Raw genomic sequence first — 19,445 nt, forward strand, 5'->3', positions numbered from 1 at the left:
TTTGTTGATTCTCTTTTTTTTTTTTTTTTTTTTTTTCTAGTCTCTTGCTTTGAGTTTACTTGGCTCTTCTTTTTCTAATTCTTCCATTTTTGTTCTTAGGTCTCTGATTTGACATATTCCATTTAATGTAAACATTTAGAGCTATAAATTTATCTCTCAGCCTGGCCTTTGCTGCATTCCATAAGTTTTGGTATTTTGTATTTTCATTTCCATTTGCCTCAAAGTATTCCCTAATTTTTCTTGTATTTCTTCTTTGTGCCATTGGCTATTTAAGAGTATGTTGTTTAATTTTCACATCTGTGAATTTTCCATTTCCCCCTCTGTTATTGATTTCTAGCATACTATTGTGAATAAATGGATGTATTTGAGAAGATACATTGTATGACTTCAATATTTTTGAGTTTGAGACTTGTTCTGTGACCTAACATATAGTCTACCCTGGGGAATGATACATGTGCACTCCAAAACAATGTGAATTCTGTTGTTAGGTAAAATTTTCTATTTATATCTGTTAGGTCTAATTGGTTTAAACTTTTGTTAAAGACTACTACTTCCTTATTGATTTTCTGCCTATATGTTCTATCCATTATTGAAAGTGGTATATTAAAATCTACTACTAATGTAGAATCATCTATTTCTCCCTTCAAATCTGGCAGTATTTGCTTCATATATTTGGGTGCTCTGCTGTTAGGTACATATATATTTATGATTGTTAAGTCTTCCTGTTGAATTGACCTCTTTGCGATATATAATTTGCAAAGTAATAATTCACAACTGACTTTGTGCCTCATAAGTTTTTAACTTAGTCTATTTTGTTTGATATTAGTAGAGCTACCCCAGCTCTCTATGGCTTCTACATCCATGGTATATGTTTTTCCATCCTTTCACTTTCAACCTACTTATCTCTTTGAATTTAAGGTCAGTCTTTGTAAACAGCATTTGTTGAGTCATGCTTTTTTGTCCATCCTACCAATATCTGCCTTTTTACTAGAGAGTTTAATCCATTTACATTTAATGTTACTATTGATAATGCCTGTCTTTCTTCTGCCATTTCGCTGTTTAGCCTTTGTAATCTTATTTCTCTAGACTGCTCAAGCAAATACCATGAAATGGGTCAGATTAAAACAGTGAGAATTTATTTGCTCAAAGTATAATGGCTAAAAGAAAATACAAATCCCTGAATATTGGGGCACAGGCTCCACCCTCTCCAAGCATCTGGATGGTGGTCAGACTCTCTGAAATCTCCAGGTCACAGTCTCCATGTTCTCCAAGTACTGGGGTCATGGTCAGACTCTCTACAATCCCTAGGGCACAGACTCCACCCTCTCCAACCATTGTGAGACTCTCCACATCTCAGAGCACTGGGATGGTGGCCAGACTTTCTGTAATGCCCAGGAGCACAGGCTCCATCCTCTCCAAGCACTGGGGTGCCAGCACTCTTCCTGATGAACAGGAATGAAGGCCCACCCTCTCCAAGCACCAGGGAAGACTCACCCTTTCCACACACATGAGTGGGTCTGCTCTCATGGGCCTGCTGTCTTGGCCCAAGATGTCTTTGGTACAGACCTCAGCTTTCATGGTTCTACCCTTAAAGTGATTTTTCCTTCAATTTGTCCATTCTCTGTCCCTTTTAGCCTAGGCTGGCAGTGGTTCTGTTCATACAGATCTCACAAAAAAACTTGTCAACCCTGCATATAATTCACAGAGGTCCAAAGCGTCAGACACTAAGACTTTCCACAGATCCTTTATAGATAAATACATTTCCAATCCTGACTTCCCTTGATATGGTTGACTGGTTCCATTGACAGTTAAAACTTCACATGGATTGCTATTCTCTGGGAACTCGCATTCCAGAAGCTCAGAATTTTTCACACCATCAATTTCTGGCTTCTTTGTGCCCAGGAGTTCAATTCTCAGCTTATCCCTTTCTTCTCACATTTTACCAAAAGCTGCAAGGAGAAACCAGACTGCATTTTCCACATTTAGTTTTGAGATCTTCAGCCAAATATTCAAGTTCATTGCTTTCAAGTTCTGCCTTCCACCCAACATCAGAACCCAATTTTGCCAAATTCTTTGCCATTTTAAAACAGGGATGGTATTTCCTCCAGTTTCTAATAACACATTCCTCATTTTCTTCTAAGGCCTCATTCAGAAGTACCTTTAGTGTCCATATTTCTATGAACAGTCTCTTCAAAGCAATCTGAGCCTTTTCTGTCAAGCACCTCATTTCTCCCAGACTCTACCAATCACCCAATTCTAAAACCATTTTCACATTTTTGGTATTTGCAAAATAGCAGCACTCTTTTCCTGGTACCAAAATCTTTTTTAGTTTCCCTGGCTGCTCAAGTAAATACCATGAAATGTGATGGGTTAAACAATGGGAATGCATTTGCTCATGGTTTTCAGGCTAAAAGAAAGTCCAAATCAAGGCATCATCAAGGCGATCCCTTCTTCCTGAAGACTGGCATTCTGGGGCTGGCTGCTGGTGATCAATGGTCCTAGGGTCCTCTGTCACATGGCAATGCACATGGCAGCCTCCCCAGAGGCCTCCTGGTTCTCTTCTAGGTTCCACTGATGTTCAGCTTCTGGCTTCTCCCTGTGGCTTTCTCTCTCTGTCTGAATTTACACTTTTAAAGGACTCCAGTAACAGAATTAAGACATCCTGACTGGGCTGGGCCTCACCTTAACTGAAATAACCTCATCAAAAGGTCCTACTTACAATGGGTTCATACTTAGGAATGGATTAAGAACATGTTTTTTTCTGGGATACATATAGCTTCAAACCATCACATAAGTCTTTTATACCTTTTTAATATCTCAATTCTTCTGTTAATGGTTATTTTCATATTTTTTTAATTTACCATTTTTTTTTAAATTAAACTTTATCAAAAAAAAATCCCCACACAAAACAAAACAAAGATTAGGAAAAACAGAAAGCACCATATTTTTAAAATTTACCTTATTGAGTCCCTTCTCACTTCTATCTGGATATACTTTTCATATTTTTTCCATGTGCTTACCATGGGATTAAAATTTAACATCCTAAGTATATAACAATTATATTTGTTTTGATACCAAGTTGAAGTCAATAGCATACACATGTATTGTTCATATACCCCACTAGCCCCCCACCTTTTTAACACTTGTCACAAATTACATCTTTGTACATTGTATGTCCAAAACTTTGTATGCATTTGCATTTTAGCACCTATGGGAAATAAGAAGTGGTGGTGATATATACAAAAAAAAATACAATATGATTACACTACCATTTATAATTACCAAAATGGTTGCCTTTATTGGAGGTCTTTATTTCTTTATACCACTTTGAACCACTGTTTAGTGTCTTTCCTTTCAGTCTGAAGAACTACATTTAGTGTTGCCGGTAGGGCATATCTGGTGGTGAACTCCCTCAGCTTTTGTTTATCTGGGAATGGCTTAATCTCTCCCTCAGTTTTGCAAGAAAAGTATCACTGGATATACATTTCTTGGTTGGTACTTGCTTTCTTTCAGCACTTTAAGTATTTCAACCCATTACCTTCTTGCCCCTATGGTTTCTGATAAGAAATCAGCACTTAATCTAATTTGTACTCCCTTATATATAGCACATTGATTTTCTCTTACAGCTGTCAGAACTCTTAACTTTGCAATCAACATTTTAATCACTCTGTGATAGCCCATATTTATCTTCAAGTTTATCCTGTTTGGTGTTCTCTGGGATTCTCAGATGTCCATATTCATGGTTTTTGCTAAGTTTGGGAAGTTTTCTGTCATTATTTCTTTAAATATTCCTTCTGCCCCTTTCTTTATTCTCCTTCTGTGATGCCCATAATGTTTATATTGGTGCACGTGATGGTGTTACAGAGGTCTTAGGCTATTTTCACTTTTAATAATTCTTCTTTCTTTCTGCTTCTCAGCCTAGATCATTTCAAATGTCCTGTCTTCAATCTGCAGTTTAAACCCTCCTGGGAAATTTCATTTCAGTTATTGTGTTCTTCAACTCCAGTAGTTCTGTTTTTTTCTAATTCAGTTTTATTGAGATATATTCACACACCATACAGTCATCCATGGTGTACAATCAACTGTTCACAGTACCATCATATAGTTGTGCATTCATCACCCCAATCTATTTTTGAACATTTTCCTTATACCAGAAAGAATCAGAATAAGAACAAAAAATAAAAATAAAAAAGAACACCCAAATCATTCCCCCCATCCAACCCTATTTTTCATTTAGTTTTTGTCTCCATTTTTCTACTCATCCATCCATACACTGGATAAAGGGAGTATGATCAACAAGGTTTTCACAATTACACTGTCACCACTTGTAATCTACATTGTTATACAATCATCTTCAAGGCTACTGGATTGGAGTTTGGTAGTTTCTGGTATTTATTTCTAGCTATTACAATACATTAAAACCTAAAAAGTATTATCTATATAGTGCATAAGAATTGCCACCAGAGTGACCTTTCGACTCTATTTGAAATTCTCAGCCACTGAAACTTTATTTCACATTCCCCTTTTGGTGAAGAAGAGGTTCTCAATCCCATGATGCTGGGTCCACATTCATCCCTGGGAGTCTTATCCTGCATTGCCAGGGAGATTTACACCCCTAGGAGTTGGGTCCCATGTAGGGGGGAGGGCAGTGAGATCACCTGCCAAGGTGGCTTAGTTAGAGAAAGAGGACCACATCTGAGCAACAAAGAGGCACTCAGGAGGAGACCCTCAGGCACAATTATAAGCAGGTTTAGCCTTTGTTTTGCAGTAACAAGCTTCATAGGGGCAAGACACAAGAACACAGCAACAATCCAGATGAGGAAGTCCAACACCTCTGCATCCTCCCCCAGCTCCTCATGGGTGCCCCAAATATATATTTTTATTCTCTGCCCAAATTACTTTGGGATTTGTTGCTATTTCACTCTAACTTATACAGACCTACCATATTTCACTTCCTATTCAAAGTTCCATGTAATTGTGGTGTTTGAACAAACTGACTGTACAAGTTATATTGTTTAGAAAATATAGATCCTACACCAAATAAACATCTCTTCCCTTGGTCTCACATGGAAGTTGAAGTTTTAACACACAGTCAGTTTCAACCTTTACCCTTTGGCCCAATTTGCCCTAGTCTTAAACAGATCTGCTTCATTCATATCTCTAATTGAAGTCTGGACTGTTTTTCAAATTTTTTTTTTAATAGTTGCTGCATGCATTAATACTGACATTCACGTCTGCTGAGCTCTAGCTCTCAGTTCCAGGTGTCACACAGTTACCGAATGTTCCAGAGACAAATCAGGTTATACACCAAAGGATCAACGTCTCAGAGTTTGGAGACACAATACAATTCAGGAATAGATTTGACTACTGTTAAGAGCTTACAGTCTAAGGACCATTACAATAACCATTTCCCTGTTAGGCTGTGCTCAAAGATTCAATTCTGAGTTTACACATTGTACTTAGTCCACATTGGTGAGGCATTATGGTGTTTGCCTTCCTTTCTGGTGTTCTTCACTCAACATGCTGTTTACAGGATCCATTCACCTCCTTGCATGACTCACAACTTCACTCCTCATAATTGTTCAGTATTCCATTGCATGCATACACCACAGTTTACCATTCTGTCCCTCAGTCAGTGTACCCTTAGGCCAATCATGAATACTGCCTCTATAAACACCAATGTGCAAATGTCCATTCATGTCACTGCTCTCAGATCTCCCAAGTACATACCCCATAATGAGGTTGCAGGACCTTATGGCCCCCACATACTTAGCTTCTTGTGGAACCACCATAGTGACCTCCAGAAAGGCTACACCATTCTGCCTCCTCATCAACAGTAAATAGGTACCCCCCTCTCTCCATGTTTTCTCCAGCACTTTTTCCACATATTTATATTTTTCTTACAATTTTATAGAGATATGTTCACATAACATACAATTATCCACATTGTTCATGGTGTCATTATATGGTTGTACATTTATCACCACAGTCAGCACTTGAACATATTGATTAGTATGAAAAAGTTTTTTTGTATGAATAATAAAAATGATAATAAAGAGAAAAATAAAATGTCATGAAATATAATAATAACGACAGAAAACAACACCACTACCAAGAATCCCATATCTCCCCCTTGTATCCCCCTCTTATACACATTTAACTTTGGTATATTGCTTTTGTTACATTTAATGGAAACATATTACGATGTTACTGTTCACCATAGACTCCAGTTTGCATTGATTATATTTTTTCCCAAATACCATCCCTTTTTCAGCACTCTGCATGGTTGACATTCATTAGTTCTCCTACATGTGAGAACATTTTTATATTTGTACATATAGTAACAGTCAGTGGCCACTCATTTTTGCCAAGTTATGCAGTCCCAGTCTTCATCATCTATCTTTACCTCTGGTGTCATACATTCCCCTATCCCACCTTTTTCAGCCTTACTCACAGACATCTTTGTTCAGTGTACTTACAATATCGTGCCACCATCACACAGTATTATGCTATCTATTCCTGGACCTATACAATCAATCTTGCTGAACATTCTGTAGTCCTTCAGCTTCAAATGCCTGATCTCTACCCTCTTTCTATCACCTGGTAGCCTGTTATCAGCTTTTAACTCTCAAAGTTTACTCACAAATGTTAGTTCATATTAGTGAGAACATACAGTATTTGTCATTTTGTTTCTGGCTAGCTTCACTCAACATAATGTCCTCAAGGTTCACCCACATTATTATATATTCCATGTCTGTTCTGTCTTACAGCTGAATAATATTCCATCATGTGTATATACAACAGTTTGTTTATCCACTTATTCATTGATGGACATTTGGGCTCCTTCCATCTCTTGGCAATCATGAATGATGCAATAAACATTGGTTTACAAATGTCTGTCTGTGTCTTAACTTTCAGTTCCTTTGAGTATATACCTAGCAATGGAATAGCTGGGTCATATGGCAGATCTATACTTAGCTTCTTGAGGAATCACCACGCTATCTTCCAGAGTGGTTGCACCATTCTACATTCCCACCATCAATGAATAAGTGTGCCTCTTTCTCCACATCCTCCCTATCACTTATAATTTTCTGTTTTTTAGTTAATGGTCATTCTGGTAGCTGTGAGATGATATCTTATTGTGGTTTTAATTTGCATTTCCCTAATAGCCAGTGAAGTTGAGCATTTTTTCATATGTTTTTGAACCATTTGCATTTACTCTTCAGGAAAGTGTCTGTCCATATATTTTGCCCATTTTTTAATTGGATTGTTTGTCTTTCTGTTGTTGAGTTGTAGGATTGCTTTATATATTCAGGATATTAAACACTTATCTGATATGTGGTTTCAAATATTGTCTCCCATTGTGTAGGCTGCCTTTTTACTTCTTTAACAAAGTCCTTTGATGTACAAAAGTGTTTCATTTTGAGGAGATCCCATTTGTCTGTTCTTTAGTTGCTCACACTTTGCATGTAAGGTCTAGGGAACTACCTCCTATCACAAGATCTTTAAGATATTGCCCTATGTTTTCTTCTAAAAGTCTTATGGTCTTAGTGCTTATGTTTAGGTCTTTGATCCACTTGGAGTTAATTTTTGTATAAGGTGTGAGATAGGAGTCCTCTTTCATTCTTTTGGAAATGGATATCCAGTTCTCTAAGCACCATCTATTGAAGAGTCTGCTCTGTCCCAGTTGCTTTGGCTTGAATGCCTTATCAAAGATCAATTGTTTGTAGACTCAAAAGTCTCTCTGAACACTCAATTCAATTCCATTAGTCAGTATCTCTGTCCTTTATGCCAGTACCATGCTGTTTTGAGAACTGTAGCTTTGTAATATGCTTCAAAGTCAGGTAGTGTGAGACCTCCCACTTTGTTCCTCTTTCTCAAGATATTTTTGGCTATTTGGGGTACCTTGCCCTTCCAAATAAAATTGGTTATTGGTTTTTCTATTTCTGCAAATAAGTTGTTGGATTTTAATTGGTATTGCATTGAATCTATAACTCAGTTTAGGTAGAGCTGACATCGTCATTATATTTAGTCTCCCAATCCATGAATGCAGTATGTTCTTCCAATTTTTTTAGGTCCTGTTTGATTTCTTTTAGCAGTTTCTTGTAGTTTTCTTTGTATGGGTCTTTTGTGGCCTTCATTAAGTTTATTCTTGTATACTTGATTCTTTTGATGCTATTGTAAATGAAAATTTTTTATTTCTTCCTCTTGTTGCACATTAGTTGTATATAAGAACACTACAGATTTCTGCACATTGATTTTGTAGCCTGCCACTTTGCTGTATTCATTGATTAGCTCTAATAGCTTTGCTGTAGATTTTTCTGGATTTTCTACAAATAGAATCATGTCATTGCAAACAGTGAAAGTTTGACTTCTTACTCTCCAATTTGGATGCCTTTTATTTCTTTTTCTTGCCTGGTTGCTCTAGCTAGAACTTCCAGCACAATGTTGAATAACAGTGGTGACAGCAGGCATCCCTGTCTTGTTCCTGATCTTAGAGCGGAAGCTCTCAATCACTTCCCATTGAGTATGATGTTAGCTGTGGGTTTTTCATATATTGCCTTTATCATATTGAGAAAATTCCCTTCTGTTCCTATTCTTTGATGTGTTTTCATCAAGAAAGGATGTTGAATTTTGTTAAATGCCTTTTCTGCATCAATCAAGATGATCTTGTGGTTCTTTTGCTTTGATTGTTTGATGTGGTGTATCAATTAAAATTAATCAAATTTTTTAATTGATTAATTAAATCAATTAAATCCAAAAAATAAAAAATAAACATTAATTGATTTTCTTTTGTTGAACCAGCTTTGCATACCTGGAATAAACCCCACTTGGTCGTTGTGTATAATTCTTTTAATGTGCTGCTGGATTCTATTTGTGAGTGTTTTGTTGAGGATTTTTGCATCTATATTCATTAAAGTGATTGGTCTATAATTGTTTTTTTGTTTGTTTGTTTGTTTGTTTGTTTTTGGTAGTATCTTTGTCTGATTTTGGATTAGGATGATGTTGGCTTCATAGAATGAATTGGGTAGCTTTCCCTCCTCTTCAATTTTTTTGAAGAGTTTGAGCAGGATCGGTATTAATTCTTTCTTGAATGCTTGGTAGAATTCACATGTGAAGCCAACTGGTCCTGGGCTTTTCTTTTTTGGGAGCTTTTTGATGACTGACTCAATCTCTTTGCTTGTGATTGGTTTGTTGAGGTCATCTATTTCTTCTCGGGTCAATGTTGGTTGTTTATGCTTTTCTAGGAAGTTGTTCATTTTGTATAATTTTTCCAGTTTATTAGCATATAGTTGGTCATAGTATCTTCTCATTATCTCCTTTATTACTGCAAGGTCAGTAGTTATGTTTCCTTTCCCATTTCTGATTGCATTTATTTGCATCTGCTCTTTTTTGTTGTTGATGTTGTTGTTAGCCTAGCTAGGGGTCCATCAATTTTGTTGATTTTCTTGAAGTACCAGCTTCTGTTTTTTTTAATTCTCTCTATTGTTTTCCTATGTTCAGTTTCATTTATTTCTGCTCTAATATTTATTTATTTATTTCTGTTTGCTTTGGAGTTTATTTGCTGTTCTTTCTCTAGTTCCTCCAGGTGGACAGTTAATTCCTCAATTTTTGCTCTCTCTGCTCTTTTAATATAGGCATGTAGGGCAATAAATGTCTCTCTCAGCACTGCCTTTGCTGCATCCCATAAGTTTTGATATGTTGTGTTTCCATTGTCATTTGCCTCGAGATATTACTAATTTCTCTTGTAATTTCTTCCTTTGCCCACTGGTTTTCTAAGAGTGTGTTGTTTAGTCTCCATGTATTTGTGAATTTTGCAATCTTCTGTCTGTTATTTATTTCCAACTTCATTCCATTATGATCTGAGATAGTGTTTTTTATAATATCAATATTTTTAAATTTGTTGAGACTTGTTTTGTTACCCAGCATCTGGTCTCTCCTAGAGAATGATCCAGAGCACTTGAGAAAAACATGCATCCTGCTATTGTGCGGTGTAGTGTTCTATAAATGTCTGTCAAGTCTAGTTCACTTATCATACAATTCAACATCTCCGTTTCCTTGTTGATCCTCTGTCTGAATGCTCTATCCATTGATGAGAGCAGTGTATTGAAGTCTCCAACTATTATTGTGGAGTTATCTACTTTTCTTTTCAGTGTTCTCAGTGTTTGCCTCATGAATTTTGGGGCACAATGGCTTGGTGCACAAATATTTATGATTGTTATGTTTTCTTGATGAATTGACCCTTCTATTAATATATAGTGTCTTTCTTTATCTCTTTTAATTGCTTTACTTTTGAAGTCTAATTTGTCTTATATTAATATAGCTACTCCAACTTTTTTCTGGTTGTTGTTTGTGTGAAATATCTTTTCCCAACCTTTCACTTTCAGCCTATTTTTGTCCTTCTGTCAAAAGTGAGTTTCTTGTAGATAGCATATAGATGGGTTCTGTTTCTTAATCAATTCTGCCAGTCTATGTCTTTTTATTGGGGAGTTTAATCCATTAACATTTAGTGTTATTACTGTAAGGGCAGTACTTTCTTCTACCATTTTGTCTTTTGGATTTTATATGTCATATCCTATTTTTTCTCTCTCTCTCCTCTTACCCTTTCTGATAGTCTTCATTTTGACACTCTCCTCCGAACCTCTTTCTCCTGTCTTTTCCAACCACCTGTAGCACTCCCTTTAGTATTTCTTGTAGTGCCAGTTTCTTATTCATGAACTCTCTCAGTGAATATTTTAATCTCTCCATCCTTTTTGAAGGACAGTTTTGCTGGATATAGAATTCTTGATTGGCAGTTCTTCTCTTTCAGTATCCTAAATATGTCACACCACTGTCTTCTTGCCTCCATGGTTTCTGCAGAGAAATCTGTACATAGTCTTATCAAGCTTCCCTTGTATGTGATGGATTGCTTTTTGCTTGCTGGTTTCAGAATTTTCTCTTTTTCTTTAACATTGGACAATCTGATCAGTAAGTGTCTTGGAGTAGGTCTATTGGGGTCTGTTCTGTTTGGGGTGTGCTGTACTTCTTGAATCTCTAATTTTCTCTTTCATAAGAGTGGGGAAATTTTCAGTGAATGTTTCTTCTATTATTCTTTCTGCCCCCTTTCCCTTCTCTTCTCCCTCTGGGACACCCAAAACATGTATATTTGTGTGTTTCATGTTGTCACTCAGCTCCCTAAGACAGTGCTCATATTTTTCCATTCTTTTCACCATATAGTCTTTCGTGTGTGAATTCAGATGTCTGTTCTTCCAATTCACTGATCCTTTCTTCTGCCTATTCAAATCTACTGTTGTATCCCTCCATTGTCTTTTTCATCTCCTCCTTTATGCCCTTCATTCCCATAAGTTCTGTCATTTGTTTTTTCAAGTTTATGAATTCTTCCTTATGGTCATCAAGTTTCCTCCTTATATCCTTCATCTCTTTTGCTATGTCTTCCCTCAGTTCAACTTGATTTTTGAATTGATTTAGCTTTGTTTGAACATCTCCAATTAGTTCTTCTTTCAGTTTATTGGAATTGATTTAGCAATAATTGCTTCAACTCCTGTGTCTTGGTTGAACTATTAGTTTGTTCCTTTGGCTGGTCCATATTTTTGTGTTTCCTAGTATGGCTCATTATCTTAAGCTGTATAAGCATCTGCTTTTTTGATTAGTTTATTCTGGAGCTTGTTTTTACTCTTTTATCTAGGGTTTTCATGTTGGTTGGCTTTGTTCTCTAACCCTTGGTGTTAAGTTCAGCCTATTCTAGACCTTTAACTTAGATTTTGTTTAGTTGATAAGAGTTTTTCACCTCTTGTTTTTCTGTTTCTTACCCTGCCTCTATGTAGCCTTCTTATGTGATGGTCTCCTCAGGTATAGTCAACCCTAGTCAGATTTTCCCAGTCCAGAGAGACCCAGGTCTCAGGAGGAGGCTGTGGAGTTTCCTTGAGAATGAGACCCTCCTGTGAGGCTTTTAGAGTCTATGCTTCTCCTATGCTGACCAGCAGGTGGTGCTTGCCAGACCACAGTTCCCCCACCAGTGTAAGGAGGTGTGGAGACTTTAGTTCTCTGGGTGACCCTGACACTGTCAGGGGCATGGCTGACTGAAGCTGGTTTCTGAATTCCAGCCCCTGGGATTTGAGTTCCCAAAAGGAGGGCTACCACTGGAGCTGGCACATTCCCCTTTTCTTGGGAAGTTATGGTGTTTAGCAAATTTTCTCCACCACTAGACTTATTGCTTTGTCTCTCAGAACTATCTTAGCTCTACTCTTGCCTGGGCCCAAATTGCAAGTCTTTGAGGCTTTCTGTAATGGGCTTCTTAGAATAATTGTTTTAGAAAAAAAGAAAAAGATAAAAAAAAAGAAGAAAGAAAGACAAAGAAAAAGAAGGGCTCAGTATGGACTATGTACAGTTCTTACAGATCTTAATGGGCTATTGAAATGCTAAAAGACAAGGAGTTGAGGGTGATTAAGGAACAATCAAGAAAGCAGAGAAACCAGCTTTAATAGTTCCTGCTGTAATAGTTGTTCTGGTGGAGGGACTGATTCCTGTAGCTTCCTACTGTGCCATCTTCCCACAATTCCTGACCCAGTGCCTTTTAATTAGGAGATGACCTGTAATGACTGACCCTTGGCAATTGGCCTTGGGTTCACCTCCTTGATTACTCCCTTTTCCCTCCAGATAACATCTGTAGTTCATTTACCTGGCACTGACTGAACCCTGGCTTGTCCTTCATACCCTGCAGTGACTGGACTACTTGGTTTTCAGCACAGAGTGATTGGGTCTTGGCCTCTTTTAAAGACTGAAAAAAGCCAAGCATTTTGTTGCTGCCAACATCACTGATAATTGAAGAGTAATCAGAGAACATCTCTTGAAACTTTGTTTAAAGACTTGGTTTCAGATGTTTATCTTTTCCTCAATTCTGTGTACGTAAAAGCAAGCATAGACAGGACTTTAAAGTACTGTGTTGTGAGTTGTAAGCAAAGATGAACATCAAAGTCTCAACCTTTGTAACAAAACACAGCAGTCTGAACTATCTATATATCAAAGGGCTCACTCTAGAAACAGGGGGTCCCTATCACTGGAAGCAGGTGTACAGAAAGGATGGACAATTGACAGGAGTGTTCTAGAAATGATGCAAGCACTAGATTGGGCAGAAGTGAAGATGGCAGAGAGCATATCTTAGGATGCCCTCACTCACCTCCACCCCTTTGTCCTTGGGTCTCCTTTAAAGTATTATTGCTGCTGAAATCATTCCTGAGTTCCTCTAATGGGGCTGGATGCTTTTACCCCATGCCTCCCCACTTAATTATGGCATTATCACAGAGCACTATAATGACTAGTTTATATACTTTAAAAGGTAGAGGAAATACATTTTTATCTCTGTGTTCTCTACATGTTAGTTGATGCCAATGCCCCGTCTATTGCAAGGGCTTAATAAAACAAGGATCAATCAATCTAGCCTGAGCACACCTACCCTGGCTACCATGATTGGCTCAAATTGTTGGAACCATATGCAAAAAGGTTGTATATGTATTGTTTAGGATGTTGGACTCTTCCTGTTCCCATTTTTTACTGAAACAGCAATAGGGTAGCTTGTCTTTCACAACCTTTATAAATTCCATACTCTCAGATATTAGATACCAGGGGCAATTCAGAGAATCAGTTCTAGGACTCTTGGACTCTCAGCCAGATCAAGGGCATAATAAGGGCTAAGGGTGTAGAGAAAAGGAAGCATGTATGAAGAGAGAGCTATGGCTGTTTGGTGGACTCTCCTCCCATCCAAGAGGGGAGTGGTGTGGGGATGCTGTGGGGATGCTAATTTCTTCACTACCAGTCTTGTTCAAAGAGGCTACCATGGGACCATTGAAAGAGTTTGCTAAGCCTTCCCTGAGCTTGGGAGACCATGTCCAGATGCAGTACTCACACCTGAGAAGGCTAAAGCTGCCAGTGGCAGCAGGATAGAAGGGAATGCACCAAGATCAGTCTGTACCCCAGACTTTGTTGGGACTAGATATAGAAGAATATTTCCTAGAGCCAGAGTGGGGAGAGAGCAGCTGCCTGGAGGTGTTTTGAAACCTGCCCCAGAGGGCTTCTGCCAGAAGTCCAGAGGATGAAAGAGCAAGAATCTGAAACAGAGCTGAAGGAGGAGGTCAGCAGCAGCCAGCTAAAGAAAATGTACCTGATCCACATCACAGGAACTGTAGCCTCAGGAGCCTAGCAGGAAGATCCAAAGCCACATGGAAGAGTCCATGAGAAAAGGAGATCACTTTTCCAAACATCTGCCACAATCAGAGAGTATGAGGCCAGTTCCAGTAAGACCTTTTCAATCACCTCCCTTCCTGAGCTCTGACCCTGGGAGGTCAGAAACTTCCTAGCAAGCCCAAACTGAGGGAGGGGAGAAAAATCACTCTAAATCAAATTTGGAGATCAGGTTAATATCTTTATTGAGCATTCTAACTTCTGAATTAAACCTGTGTTTTGGCCTAAAGTGACCATAGGAATAATATTACTTAAAAGTGAACAGAAAATTCATGGATCTATTGGAGCTTACATCTAGGTACAGGGGAAAAAATGTCTTCACTAATTAATTTTTATTTCTCACCATCCCTTAAAAGTTTATTGTTTCTAAGACAGTTATAGTTTTTCACTTTCTGGGGATCCAGAGCTTTCATCAGATTTCCAGAGGGATCTGTGATGAGAGAAGAAATTAACAATGAACACTTATAACTTGTAGAGCTTGAAAGAGAGCTGAAACCAGCTTATGTGTAGAGAGGACCCAAATAAATGTCTACTGCTCCCAGCCTAGTGCTCTGAGGCCAAAGAGTTACAGTTTTAAACATCAAGTATAAACACACAACTCTGCACTGGAAAAGATCAGATACATGCACTTTCCCATTTCTCTCCTAACGAGCAATCCCAGGGCTTCAGACAGATTTGAAGCAAATGGGGGGTGGGGGGTGGGGGGTGAGGAGAAGGGGATCTGGCCCTCTCCTAAGCAAAGCCGTGCTCCCTTAGCAGGGAGAAGGATCATGTGTCTCTATAATGAGACCCCAGTAGTTTCCCAGCTGTCCGGCGCTTCTCCGCCCCGCCTCGAGTCCTCGGTCGGCCGGCGATGGGGACCAGAGAGATAAGGGGAGAGAGGGTGCGGACAACGTCTTACCCGGAGCGCTTGTGATCACTCAGGACTCGCAGCAGTGGAGCATGTAGGCTTTTAATGGGACTAGGCAATACAGGTTCCACCCGGGGCGAGACGCCTCGGGGGAGAACAACCTCGATGCGGCCGTCAGGCGCGGCTCCTTGTGGGCTGTCTCACCCTACCCCATCCGGGTAAGACCTTTTATACATAATTAACAACCAATAAGCTTCTAGGCTAGTATCGCGTATACAGGATTTCGATTGGTAGGAGCGGGTGGCGGATACATGCGTCACTATGCGGAAACAGGATGCAGGCGCCATCTTGGCTCACCCGGTGGGCGGGGGTAACTCTAGAGCAGGCTGCAGCGCATACGCTAGGCCCGATTCGGGAGACGGCTTTCCACAGAGTGGGAGCCGGGACCGGGCGGGCCGCTGGGCATTACTCGATCGCGGGCTCGGCGCCGGCTCCCCGGGCAGCAGCGCAGACGCCCGCGCCCCGGCACCCCTCGGCCGGGCGCTCGCGGCTTCCCAAACGGCACACACACGCGGCCCGGTACGAGCCCACCCGGGCCCGGGGGCTTCCCGTGCGCAGAGCACCCGCCCGCAGCGGCGGCGGCGGCGGCGGCTTTCCACATCTCCCCCTTTCTTATTTATTTTTGACCCAGTGTCTCCAGTGATGAGCGTGCTCCCATGAACCCAAATGGTTCACAACCTCTTTGGTGCTTTGGGGAGTCTGGACTAGGCCTCAGCCATCTAGCGGCGGAGCCTCTAGCACCAACCAGAATGCTCACGTCATATGGAGACCGGAGAGTCCGTAAGCTGGAAGCAACGTGACTCTCCCTGCAGTGCTTTGCCTGGCAACTGGGGAACAACGACGGGGGCAGGAACAGCAGTAACCAGAGTCGGGGGTGTCACTAGGTGTCTCTGTGCAATGGCTAGGGTCCAGTCTGGCCACAACTAGGACTCTGCCCTAGAGACCCACCTGAGACAAAAATTATGACTGCTGGCGTCGCCCGTCATACCCGGGACACAGCTGCGCGCTTAGCTACAAACCTCGCTCCCGAGTGCCCCGCCCGAGGCGGCCAGGATGGGGTATGGCCATCAGAATGGTCGCTGTTGGGGGTATCAAAGGTGGAGGACATAGCCATCATAGTGGTAACACGGTACTGCCGCGCTTGAAACAGGCGTTCTAGCAAAGATTTAACAATGACTAATCCCACCAATAGTCCCACCATCAAGAGAATCCAATTAGTCAAATTGGGCCAAGAGAACCAAGAGGTGACTTGGTCCCACAGATTTTTTACAGTCTCGCCCAGTGTGGAAAGGTCGAAACTAACAGGCTTCAATTCCCTAATGTTCTCAAGTCCCTGAAGGTCGGATTTCACTTGGTCGGAGAGATTGGTGAAGTTGGGGAGATAAGTGTCCTTGAGCCACTCGGCGACATCTTGCTGCTTCTCTGTCAAGTTCACCCTAACCGGGGTGACACAAAGCCTCCCGAATAACCATCGGGTATCACACGTCTGCTGGAGAACTCTCCAGAGTCCATCTATTTCTAGTCCCAGTTCCTGTATTTCATTTTGGAGCCGCATGATGGCTTGGGAGTTTAAGTTTATCATTCGGTTCTGGGCGAGCAGCGCGTCTCGGGTGGTATTGGCCAGGGTGTTGACTGTTTCCATCGTTCTGAGGTCCAGGCCTGAAGTACAGCGTTTCCGACCGCTGGGATGAACAAGGAAGCGACGATACCGCCGATGTTCCATAGCCAGTCTTTTACACTTCTGGGCTTCCTATTAAAAGAGGGTAAAAGGGGCCCAGAAAACGGAAAATCTCCTGTTGACACAACCTGGGTGACAGGTCCTACCCAGTCGGTAACATTGACTGGGACCCAAACATAGCTGGGACGATAAACTAGGATAGCAAAGGGAGGGAACCCGTTCCAGCACTCCGATAGACGGCAGGGACTTGTAGAGCAATTGAAATCTGCGCTCTCAGAGGCTAAAAATGCAAAGGGAGGTGACACGCAAACATCTCGGTGCAACTGAAAAGAACAGTTAGTGTCAGCCCGCGTTCCTTCAGCATCTGAAAAGGAGCAATTGGTATGGTTACTGGTGGCGAGTGACGAAGTGTTGGAGAGGGTACCGTTCAGAAGCATTCCTGGATAAGGGCAAGTGGGTGAGGCTTAGAGACGGATCGCGCGTGAAAAGATGAGGCGAAGCGGGGGATCTGGCAGAGAATGGGGCTAGGGTTGGGGGATGATGCCACAGGCCCCAAAGGAGGGCTTCATCGCCTCGAATCACCGCGAGGGCACTGAAAAGGCAAAGGCAAGTTAGAAGGAAGCTCGCAGTGGGAAAAGTGGGGTTTGGTCGTCGCCATCATCAGCAGAGCTGGAGACCGGGTCTGATGGTTCGGGTTGAGGACTTGCTGACTCGTCAGGTAGCAGTTCCTTGGTACTCTCGGGCGGTGTCACGGTTCTCACCAGCCTCTCCGGAACCCACACCGGCTGGCGTCCTGGTTCCTGGGGAAAGACACAAACAGAGCCTCTGGCCCAGCTAAGCACCGGGTCAGGGCCTTTCCACTGCCCCGACAGGACATCCTTCCAACGGACTAGACCTCTATGCTGAGGACTCGGGGTGGTGTGTTGCAGGGCAGGTGTCATTCCTTGTGAATTTTCGTTTAAAAAATTGTATGTAAACAAGGCTACAGACAGTCGAGCTTTTGGGGACAGGCCGTGGCCTATACCCTCTTTCTGTTTTTTAAGCAAGTCTTTGAGAGATCTGTGCGCTCTTTCAATGATTCCTTGCCCCTGAGGGTTATAGGGGATGCCATGTTTTAATTGGACATCCATGTTGTCACAAAATTTTTGGAAGGATTTACTAGTGTAGGCAGGTCCGTTATCCGTCTTTAACGTCTTTGGCTTACCCCAAGCTGCCCATGCAGCAAGGCAGTGTGCAATGACGTGGGAGACTCTTTCTCCTGGTTCAGCAGAGGCAAATAAAACTTGGGAGCATGTGTCCACCGACACATGTAAGTACTTGATCTTACCATACTCTGAATGATGAGTGACATCCATCTGCCAAGTATCCCCTGGGGTGAGACCCCTAGGGTTGACCCCAACCGAGGGGACTGCTCTCTGCTCTGCACAATTGTTGCAGGCTCGGACAATATCTCGAGCAGCTGCACGTGGTATGCTGAACCGCTTAGCTAGGGTACCTGCGTTGATGTGAAACTTGGCATGGAATTCTCGGGCTTGTTGATACGGTACCAGCGTCGGAAAGATGTGCAGCTGTCGAGTGGCTACATCTGCGCTATGGTTCCCCTGGGCCATAGGGCCAGGCAAACCTGTGTGGGCTCTAATATGGGTTATGTAAAAAGGGTGTTGCCTGGTCCATATAACCTCCTGTAGTTTGGCAAAGAACGTCCTTACTGTAGAGGAATGTTTAATAATGCCCACCGTTTCTAAAATTTGCACAGAGTTCACAACATAAGCAGAATCCGAGACGACATTTAAGGGCTCGGAAAGGCTTTCCAGGACTGCAATGATAACCTGCAGTTCTACCCATTGAGGCTTTTGTGGTTGGAAGAGCACTGTTTTAGGAGTGTCCCCCTCCACACAATACGCCCCTGTTCCAGAGCTGGAGCCGTCCGTGTATACGGTGGGGGCGCCTGCTAGTGGCCTAGGAGAGGTTACTTTGGGAAAAATCACTGGGTGCCGGGTGACAAACTGCAAGAGAGGAGCCTTAGGGAACTGATTGTTAATGGGACCAAGAAATGTACACCGGAGAATGGCCCATTGATCTATGCATCCGGTGAGTATCTCAAGCTGCTGGGAAGAATAAGGCACCCTGAGATTTTTGGGCTGCTGACCGAAATGCTGCACAGCCCTTTTAATGCATTCTAGGGCCAAGTCTGCAACCGCTGTAGGATAGTGCTCTAGGACTTTTTTGGGGGAAACTCCAGGGTGGACCCAGAGCAGCGGCCCCCGCTGCCACAGTACCGCAGTGGGCTGTAATTCTGTCGGCAGCACGCAGGCTTCAAAAGGCTTATCAGGGTCTATTCTCTTCAATGCAGCGCCACTGAGCGCCTGTTCCACCTGGCATAGTGCTCGCCTTGCCTCTGGAGTGAAGCTTCGAGGTGAGTTTATATTAGAATCCCCCTTCAACAGGTCGAACAAAGGTGTTAGTTTGACATTGGGTATTTTTAGGTATGGACGGATCCAATTGATATCCCCCATGAGTTTTTGTAGATCATTGAGAGTGTGTATATTGTCTAGCCTGAGAGACACCTTTTGGGGGGAAACATGAGTGGGTGCGACTTTCGCCCCCAGGAAAGTGGTA

This window comes from Choloepus didactylus, chromosome 2 (genome assembly GCF_015220235.1).
Source record: "Choloepus didactylus isolate mChoDid1 chromosome 2, mChoDid1.pri, whole genome shotgun sequence".
Classification (NCBI taxonomy): Eukaryota; Metazoa; Chordata; class Mammalia; order Pilosa; family Megalonychidae; genus Choloepus; species Choloepus didactylus.